Source organism: Chroicocephalus ridibundus, chromosome 5, assembly GCF_963924245.1.
Source record: "Chroicocephalus ridibundus chromosome 5, bChrRid1.1, whole genome shotgun sequence".
NCBI classification, from domain to species: domain Eukaryota; kingdom Metazoa; phylum Chordata; class Aves; order Charadriiformes; family Laridae; genus Chroicocephalus; species Chroicocephalus ridibundus.
This window is the reverse complement of record NC_086288.1, coordinates 74435516-74445857: the sequence shown is the minus strand read 5'-3', so window position 1 is coordinate 74445857 and position 10342 is coordinate 74435516. Positions and strand designations below refer to the sequence as shown.

The 10342-nt window shown below is 36.7% G+C and overlaps 1 long non-coding RNA gene across 2 annotated transcripts; it reads right to left on the bottom strand.

Moving 5' to 3' along the window:
• Nucleotides 1–1473: 1473 nt before the first annotated feature.
• LOC134516685 (uncharacterized) lies at nucleotides 1474–10001 on the bottom strand. Of its 2 annotated transcripts, none has more exons than XR_010071403.1 (4): nucleotides 9871–10001; nucleotides 6940–7017; nucleotides 4797–4954; nucleotides 1474–1881 (listed from the first exon to the last, which is right to left on the bottom strand). It is a non-coding gene; the product is annotated as an uncharacterized LOC134516685 (long non-coding RNA). The 2 variants fall into 2 exon arrangements; XR_010071402.1 differs by lacking the exon at nucleotides 9871–10001 and adding an exon at nucleotides 7326–7521.
• Nucleotides 10002–10342: the final 341 nt, after the last annotated feature.

Genomic DNA, 10342 nt, shown 5'->3' with positions numbered 1-10342 from the left:
TTGATCAGTGAAATAAGACCTTTACTCTTACAAGTGAATTCTTTTCTTTTGGTTCCAGTGAAGGCACTTGAACTTTCTATGAAGAAGTGAAACATCTTCTCCCACCAGGAACTTGAATTCTGGTGGATTGTTCCAAAACAAACATCTGTTTATGGCAAGAACTGAATGTAAGTGAAAATATGACCTCTTAGAGCCGACATGTGACTACGCAAACTTTTGTCTAGAGAGGGTTTATCGAGAACTGAATTAGTATCAAAATCATGGCCAAAATGTGAGGTATCCTGAGCAATGTTTTCTCAAGTTATACCGAATGAAGAATGAAATCTAAAGTTCAGACCTTTCCAAGGAAAGAAGAGGTTTCTTCTTCTTTCTCCTTTCCTTTGTTTTGTTTTCTAAATACAAACACATTCTTAAAGTTATTCTAATCATTATTGGTGCTCATACACCAGTGTAAACTTCCCGCTCATAGCTCATCAGCAAAGATTTATCAGAGACAGTGTCCTTTGTGTTTTGGTAAGATATTAACCTTCTTTAGCCTGTGAGTGTTAAAATAGTGAACTGTATTCTGTGCCAGTAAGAGTTTAGAACCTGATAGCTATATTTCTGATCTGCCTTGTTCTTGTGATTTTACCTGCCTTTAATTTGCTTGAGTTGAAAGTTATCGTGCTATTTATTTTCCCGTCTGCATTTCTTCTGAGACTCCCTGATATGAGGCAGAATACGCGAGTTCCTCGGTGTGCTGCCCACCATAAGAAAATTCTTTCCAATAATTAAACTCTGTTAAGTCTCTCTCTGCTGAGCAAGGAAATCTCCACTTCCAGCTACATGCTTTCCTTTGAAAAAGAAAAGCAGCTATTATAGAATTCTTTTTTTTTTTTCTTTCCCCCCCCGCCTCCGACAGTTCGTGTAATGCAAACCAAAGTGCCTGGGAGGACCGAACACTCTTCCTATATATCTAATAATTACATTTGTAAACAGGCTCTGGTGGGCATAGCTATGAATTGCTGGGTCATAACTGTGAGCATGCTTGCAATCCCTGTCTGCCATTTGGGAAATTAAGACCATTATTATAGGGATGAGGGATATCTGTGTCACATCCACACTGGGAAATTTACCGCTGGATCTTTCAGGCCAGCATTTGGACTGAACAGTCTAAAAAAGCAGAGGGAGGGAAAGCATTTTGCTCCTCTACAGTCTGAGCGCTACTGTACAAATGTAGGGGTTTTAATAAGAATTTGTCTGATTTTATTATTTACCCCCCCCCCCCCCCCCCCCATGCTCCTTCAGGAAAGACAAAACTTGTCTGTGTAATGTAGAAAATCATCCTGCTAGTCTTTTAAAGAGCGTTTTTATTTTTCTTGTAATTTGAAATGCTCTAAGTGCAATAACCCTTAATGAGGAATGCTATGCTTGGTGTTGTAAAGAGTTATCGGCGCATTAATATTTCCATAATCAAAACACAATTTGGTGCATTTTGCAGAAATAGTTGGAATGTAGTTAGAAATTAATAGCAATCTCTTCAAGAGGGCAAAGTATTAAATCTTGCCTGATAAAGGAGAAAACCAAACCTGGTTAAAGAAGTGCTTTAACCTTGGGAGGGACTTGTTTTTATATTTCTGAAAGTAAATAGGAATTCGGCAACATTATGTCACATGTAATATAACTGGTCTTAGAAAGCTCTCATGTGCAGTTATATTGTGTGCCAGATAAATTGACAAGTATGAAAACGACACGTGGCCTGAAGAGGTATGGTTCCTTTCTGTGGTTTTAAGTTTCCTCTCCCCCAAATGAACACGGTCTTCGGTAAGTTTGTGTGTGTTTGCTTTAAATCACCTCTGGTCCGATTTCGGCAAATCAGCGCTCTGATGTCTTGTTCATTTCCTAACAACAGACAGACGGAAACAATGTAAGTTCCTGGAGTGTAAACTGACCTCATCTATCCATAAGGAGCCTGAAACTTCACAGCTTAACTTGGGCTTTGGGCATTGTATGACTGAAAGCAGATCCTCCGTGGCGTAAATTGATTCTCCTCCTCTGACTTCAGCGACTTGCACAAATTTACAGCAGCTGAGCATATGACGTTACCCTCGGAGCCAATTTGTCCGTAAGAGATACAGACAGCACTGTGAAATCAAATGCATTTAGGTTTTTCAGTTCTCCTCCTGACATTTTTACTCATTCATTTCCTTTTTGCCTCCTGGTGCCTTTGGGAATGAGGCAAGAGGAACGGCATTTGAGCTTGGTTCAGTGAAACTGTAGACTACAATGGTATATTAGATTCATATATTACAAATCTGTAACTTTTATGTATGTATTATGCTTTTACTACAGGGCTAAATTATGCCCACACATCCCTGTACTTTTATTCTCAATTTGCATTGCAGACGCATACCTCTATTTGAAAACAAAATACGATTTTAGCATATTTTGCCAGTACCTCTTAATTTTTTATATGTACCAGTGATCACAATTCATCTGCAAATTTAGTGGCATTTTCTTTATTTTAATATATGGTGGCATCCTGACTCACGAGCTGAAGATATGGCTTATTTCTACATTTTTCTGTGATTTTTTCTAATAGGTTCAGTACTCTTCCAAATGTGCTAGTAGGGAAATTATCTTCCATTACATTATACACGTTTTACAGATGTTTGTATAGCAACTTTAGACAGCAACGAGATGTCAGTACACACGACACGCCAGAGTATTTTTCACCATCTGTATTCAAAGGACTTCAGCAAATCAATGCTTGTATCCTTCTCTCTAAGGAACGCTTATTGTCAGTTGAAATAAATGTGTTTAATCCAGATACTTTCTTCTGATTCTCAGTGAACAGATGCTCTGCCTTTGTTTAGAGTCTGTGTAAGAGCAGGGCTGATGAAAATGTGTGTCGTGAAGCAGCAGCATTAAACAAGCTTTTCCAAAGTATATTGTTAGAGCACTTCCTACTTCACATGGCTATCTTCTTTTAAAAGCAGACAGCTTCCAAAAGGCTGATCATGGTACTGGAGAAATCTCCCTTGGCTAGATTTTTATGCAGAAGTTCTAATTGAACTATTTTGGCAATAACATTAATTTGCTTATCTAACTTACTTACTGAGAAGAGAAATCAGTTTTCAGTAAAATGTGGCGATACTCGTGCTTTTATTCAAAGGATGCTTTTTTACAATAGCTCAGTTAGAAAATCAATTTGATTAAAACCGGAGTTCCTTAAATTAACTATACCTTCTTCTTCCTGCTGAGTACCTCCTAGCAATAACTACAATCTAGCAGTCATAGCATTTCATAAACAAGACCAAAATGCTATAGCATTTCTTTACAGAAAGCAGTGAACAAAAGGCAGGTTACAGTATATAATCAGTTAGAGTTGAGCAGTCCTCGCCCAGCCCCTTTGCTGGAACTGATTACGGTTCTGCGTGGTAATAACTGGTTAAAACTGTTTCATGCCAGAGTCTCTTAAAGGTATAATTCTTCATAATTTCTTTCTTCCAACCGCAGGAAAACAATGTTAACAACGTGTTAGCTGCCGATATATTATTGTAGTGCTGGGTTTCACACACGTGCGAACAAGCTGTTGGGAAAAGGGGAGTCTTCATTCCGCCTCTGCGTAACTCCGCCCTACCGAGTCCCCTGCAGGTACGAAATATCAGCACCAGAGTTGCCAGGAGACAGTAAAGCTATTAGTTCTGGCTGCAACACAACCTGGGTCTCTCTCTCTCAGGGCAGACCTGTACTGTGGGCAAATCCCTCGTGGAAACTCCGAAAAGCAGTAAAAAAAAGTACAGCAAGGCATCGGGCCTCAACTAAGTAAGTCCTGAATGGACAGTATCAGAAGGTAAGTTAGCATTGGGAAGCAGAGATTTAAAAGAAAAATTTCCCTCATCTTCTCTCAAAATTACCCAACAACCTTAAGTTTTTCAATTTGATAATAGTTTGCAAACATGGAACTTTCCAATATGCAAAGGTATTTTATTAAACTCCCTGCTAAAAGAGTAGTGTTCTTATTCTTATTTGTATGTCCTTAATCCTTTTTCTTGGAGAGTTTACTATTTTTCAAATTGACGGGTTTCTTATGGCAGCTCCAGCATCTATTATGAAAGAAAATCAGATTTTAATTCAACCTAATTGTGTATGAAACACAGCATATGTTTCTAGTGAAATATTAATTATTGCTACTGAAAGTTTCAAATTCCACATGGTTTTGGTTTCTCTAGGAAAAATAAATTTATTGTTAAGATAACAGAATCCGACTCAGCAGGATCACGGATTTTAAGGAAAAGATTACCCTGGAGATCTCTCACAATCTCTTACATAGAACTGTCCGTTGGATTTCTTCAAATGATTCTGAAATATGCCTGTAACTTTTGATATATCTGGAACATGGGTGTAAGTTTATTCTTGATTCTGCCATATACCTTTTGCAATTTATTGCATGTATATGTGCTTCCGTTGCCTTATCCGTGTATAATGGAATAATATTTCCTCTTGCACAGAATAGAGATTTACAACTGGCTGAGAACTCTTTAGATGGAGATTGAAAACGTCTAAGAAGAAAAAAATAATGAGAGATTCCTTATTAAGTAGTAACAGTTATTGGAAGGAAGACAGGAGAACAGAAAAGCCGTTCAAGGCTCTTTCTGGTACTTGGAGGCCACAAGAAAAACGGATGATACCATTACTCTCTGATCCTTGAATTTTTGCAGCCTTCTAGGAAATATAATCAGTACAGCATAAATATTTCCTTAAAGCTTGAAAATACAGTTTAGAGCTTAGGATATAAAAATATTAAAATCTACCTTCATGCAGAATCAGGCTGAAGGTACTCTGAATGCACAAGCAGTGATTTACTGTTTAATCAAGATGTATGGCTTAGATTTATGGTGACTCTTTCAGAGGCCTGGTTCTTCTGGCATAAAGCTAGGTGAAGACCTTGTTAAAGTTGGATGAATTGTTCCTGTGAAGAAGATAGGAAGTGAAATTAGGTTTTTCAACAAACAGGCAGACAAAAATGCTTTATGATGTGTTAATGCCTCATTTCTATGATTCAGCATTAACCAGATGGTGACACCACATCTCAAAACTCAGCTGAACTCAGAAATCCATCCAACTCTGCAAGACCAGAGCAGGCTCCTCTAAAAAGGAGTACAACCATCCAACTTGGCCTGTTATGGCAACATTGTGCTTTGGGGACCTCTGAAAATCGCTGCCAATCACGGCGCCCCACACTCTGCTGTTTGTAAATCTCAAAACACTTTGCAGTCTTGGCCAAACATTAATGCCTTTATTTTTCGTAGTTATAAACAGCATTTTGGATTAGGCATTCTGATACTGAGTGCATAAGAAAAGAGTCCATCAATCATTCTGTTTTTTTAAAAAAGTATGAGGATTCTGGATTTACATAAAAATCATGTCCAACATAAAATACCTAACTAATTTATGAGCGCGCTTTGGAAACATAATTTCTGATGTATGATCGAAGTTATTTGCATTCTGGAAACCACACTAGATAAATATTGCAGGCTGTGTTTCATGAGTTGCCCTGCAAGCTCTTTCGGTTTTGGGCTATTTGGCTCCCCTGCTGCAAGTTCCATAAAATATTAGCAATGGTGAAAATTTTTAAAGCCCTCTGGGAAATTAGGCAAAAAATCCTCTTCAAATTCCTTTTGAAAGGAAGTGGGAATCTAAGTCTTCCTAATGCCAAATTAATTTTCTAAAGTACAATAAAAATAGAAATCAAGTTAACTTTCTTACTGCTATAAGAAGAAAAAAATTTCTCTACACTACTGTAACTTTAAAGCCAGAAGACAGAGAAATTAGTGAGACAGTAAAACAGTTTAATTTGCTTCATCTGCATGAAGCATCCTCTTTATGTACTGTACAAAACTATAAGTTTCAAGGTATGCAATCAGCCACATAATGCAACAGATGATTGGTCAAATTTAAGTATATTAAAATCATAGAGCTTCCTTTAAGGGGATTATGAAGAACAAAATTTAAATAGAAGATGTAAATGTAATTGTAGTTCATGGAGTTTGTCAGACCTACACAGAAATACATTGAATACTTTGGTTTTGACACTACTTAAATGAGTGAAACTGTTAATATTGTGGTTGCCCCACTTCAGAGCAGAAAATATGCAGATATTAATTATTAGTACTTCAGAGAGTATTATGGCTAAGTTACTACCGGTCTTCCCCAGATTTAAAAGGCAGTAGGTAGGTCTTTGCTACTGTGTTACTGTCAAGCTGAGGTCTTAATTTTGTGACTTTTTCTGAAAAGATTTTTGTCAAATAAGAGATTCATTTTTCCAGTATTCCATATCTGCCTTAAATAACTAAGAACAACTAATGTATGCAGATTTTTTTTTCCACTCATAATAAAAAGGAGCTCATCTCACTGTGTGTAGAAACTATTTTTGGTCTATATATTGTCCTATCACTAGGATACATTCTAAAATATTAAAGTGCACTTAGAAAGTATCAAAATGGTTTATGTTAATAAAATATTAATGACTATTTACACATGATGATCAGAATCTATTATTCTATGTCTGAAAAGCAATATGGTTAGGTAGGATTTTCTCCATTACAGTAGGACAGATATAATTAAAATCCGCCAGAAGCTATCTGTCTCGGGCTGGCCTGAATTGCCCCAGGGAAGAAGTTCCAAAACAGGATCTATTTGTTGAATTATGCTATTTTGTAACAGAATAATCTCCAAACCAGCAACCATTGCATGGGGAGATTCATGGTGCAGGCCTATTACTGCTTTATTCTTTATAGATGCTATATTCTGTTCCTCATGTAAAAATCATCTTTGTATTTGCATTTGCCTTTTCACCTTTATTGCCAAGTTGGAGTGAGAAAGGACACACCATTTACATGAACAGATATTTTAACTTCCTAGGGCTTGGTTACGAATAGGTGTTTCAACACTTACCTATTCTGAAAATGCTTCAGATTTGATGGAGGTGGGTTTTTTTTCAACTTTAGAGACAAAAGCCTCCAGGCTTTCTCACTGGAGAAAGAAAGATATTGAGCAGTGTTACACAACCCTTGTTGTAATGCAATCATGGGATTATCTTTGTCAAAAGACACTTATTTTCTTTTTTAAGCTTCAACATTTTTTTGCATGTGTCCTTCAAATGCTATAAAACAAGGAAGTTAAACAATCAAACAAACTGCAAAATATGACATTACCAGTGGGAAATCCTTTTCAGGTCCTATCATTAAATGTTGATGCTGTACCTCATAAATGTAATGACGGTTAGGCCAAACTAGACTTCATTAATCTCAATGCCTTTACTATTAGGATATAAAATATACCTTTGAATTGGCTGGCTTTTGTATTCTTTTGTCTCGTTATGGTACACGTGCACATTGTAGTGTAGCTGTTTTCTTCTTGTCTGTTGTTGTTTAAAGTATTGGCATGGAGAAAGGTGATAGGAAAAAATTCCTTGGCTTCCGGACTCCTGTTGACTCAACTACAGCCAGGACAGAGCCTTGTGGAACAATTGCAAATATTTTTCTCCTAAGCACAGAAAATAGTTGGTTTTGTTTGCTGAAGAACCTAATATAGAATAGCACTGGCCATTTTAGTTCCTGAAGATGAGGTAAGATTAGCAATAGCTAAATTAACTCTGACTTTAACAAGCGCTAATTTGTATTCTGTGCCTGGTAAACCATACGTAAAGATTATGGACTCCAATGGATACCACCTGGTGGTGAGAATCATCCCCTTCTTCCCACAGAAACTGTTGTATGTACTACCTGTGACAGGTAGTATTTGTGGTAGTGTTAATAATAATAATGAAGGACACAGAGATGAAAGGGTGTTGCTTTAAAAACTTTAAAAACTTGTTTTCAAAAAGAAGATGAAAGTTTGTTTTATTAGCCCCATTAGGTAGCATCAAATATAATCATAAAAGGGAAAAAATGTACATTATAGCTTAAGGAATGTAAGAATTATGCTAATTTACGATCTCATGTCAAATTAGAAATAATCTTTTCATCTTTTAAATACAGACAAATGTGAACAACCCTGTACACCAAATGGGCTGAAACATTAGCAACATTGCAGCCTGCTTGACAGTTTCAGCAATCAATATTTGCATTAATTTCCTAGCTTTAAAACGCGCAAAGTAGTCTGATGAGATGAAAGAGGTTCTCGGAGAAAACAGCCTTATTAAACCTCAGCATATGTGAGACAAATGCCTATAGGCCATTGATTTGTGAGGAACCTTGAGGGAAAAATCTCTTTGACAATACATATGGTCTGCTTTGTCGTAGAAATTCGCAGCTGAGTTGGTTGTCATATTCTCTTTCTGCCCTCTACCTCATTTCAACCATCTGACACCTGCAAATCCATTTTGAAGATACATATATATATATATCACATCTTATTTTCCTTATTGTCCCTTATTATCCTTTATAAAACATTCATTCACCTTGTTGTAATATATAATTCCTCATCCATAGATAATGGACCATTTTCATATAGTAACTGGTGATAAGACTGGGAAGTTTCCCTGGGTTTTGTTTGCCATTTGTGGATAAAAAATATTTCAGAATAAATGGCCACGTCCTAACTGTGTAGCAGAGTTTAAGTTGTGTAGCTGTTTCTGGATCCTAGAGGTGGAGTCAGATACAGCAGAATTTTGATGAAAAGAACGAAACAGCGATCTAAATGTTATTGTCATCTGATCACAAAAATGTACGTGTGGGTGGATGGTAGGAATAATCACTTCATGAGGCTTTATGGAAATTTAGCTGTTAGAGCTGCAATTCAGAATACAGAATTTATGATTGTTTACCACTGAAATTTAAGCTGGGTGTTATCAGTCATATGTGAAAACTTTTTTACATATAGCACGTCATCTTTTGCTACTACAATATTGGGAAAGTACCTTGGGAAAGCACCCAGGTAACTTAAACAATAAAGAACAGATGCTAGACTCATAAATAAGCATCGTCAAACACAAGAGTTTCCTGTTGTGCTTTTATGAAAAGTGTTCTTCCTCCATGAAAGTGCTTCTGTAGTAAATCTCACCCTTTAGGCATTTAATCATTTTATGTGGATGTCTCGTAAATGTCTGTGCCTCACACTGGGAGCCAAGTGATCTTACAGTAAATATCATGGCAATAAGATGATGAATCTTTGTGTCTTGATAAAATGATGACCTGGATCACTTGATTATCACTTAGGAAAGGCATCGTACAGAAAGCCAAGTTGCCCGTAATGTTAATATTGGCAAAAGAAAGAAGAGTAGGTAAAATACATATCAACTTGTCCTCATTTGAAAACAGAAATTTTAAAGAGTATGTTTGAGACATTTATCTAGACCCTGTACAAATCTGAATGTAAACACATGCATCGTAGAAAAGTGCAGACAAACCTACTAATGATCTTTCATCCCAGCGGATTCCTGCATTGCTCTAAAATAACATTGGAATAAATAATTGGAATAAATTGCAATAAATATATACAGTGAAAAACAATCACTTAATAAAATACAAGTATAGACTAAAACAGTGTAAGAGGAACAAAAAAATCTATATTGTTGTCAGGCAGACTATAACTGCAGGAAACAGAGTATCAGTAGTTTAAAAAGTGTTTGAATATCTGACTTGTCAAATCTTAGCATAGGTATTAGTCATTTACTATATTAACGAACTATTTAAACAGCTGTAGAGTTTGAGAGAAAAAATAAGCATTTTCAAAATTCTAGAACTATTTTTAAACATTAACTCAGACTCTCTTTGCTAGTCAAATATCTTTTTGTGCACACTACTTTTGTGACAGTCATGAGGTTTCCAGGATTGATGTCTTAACTGAAGAACAGACTCCCTAGAGGGTAACGCGGTCCCCTACCAGTCATGATGAGCAAGTTGTGATCCTTTATTCACTCTATAAAGGATTAGTCCTGAGTTACAAATGAAGTTCTTCAGGCTGCAGCCTTCCAAAATGTGCGAGCTTCAGAGGTTTGCTTCAGGCTCCTTGCTACGCTGAGGAAATTGTTAGAAAACATCAGAATGAGATTTGCTTTGGGGAGGGGAAAAAACTAAAACAGCAAGATAGTACGCCTGTGGAAAAATGTATTCAAAAGAAGGAAGGAAAAAAAAAAAAAGATGATGGAAACCTGGCAGTGCTACCAGAAAACAAATGTGATGAGTTTGTGCTGTTGAACAGCAGCCAAAAGACCGATATACGGGCTGTTTACAGAGGATAGGCGTCAAACTCGACATCAGGAGACCTGATCTGTGTGGTCTGTCTCTGAGCTGCTGACCTTGGGCAAGTCATTTGTCATAAGTGTATTTCCTTTCCCTTCTTTAAAGCTGAAACA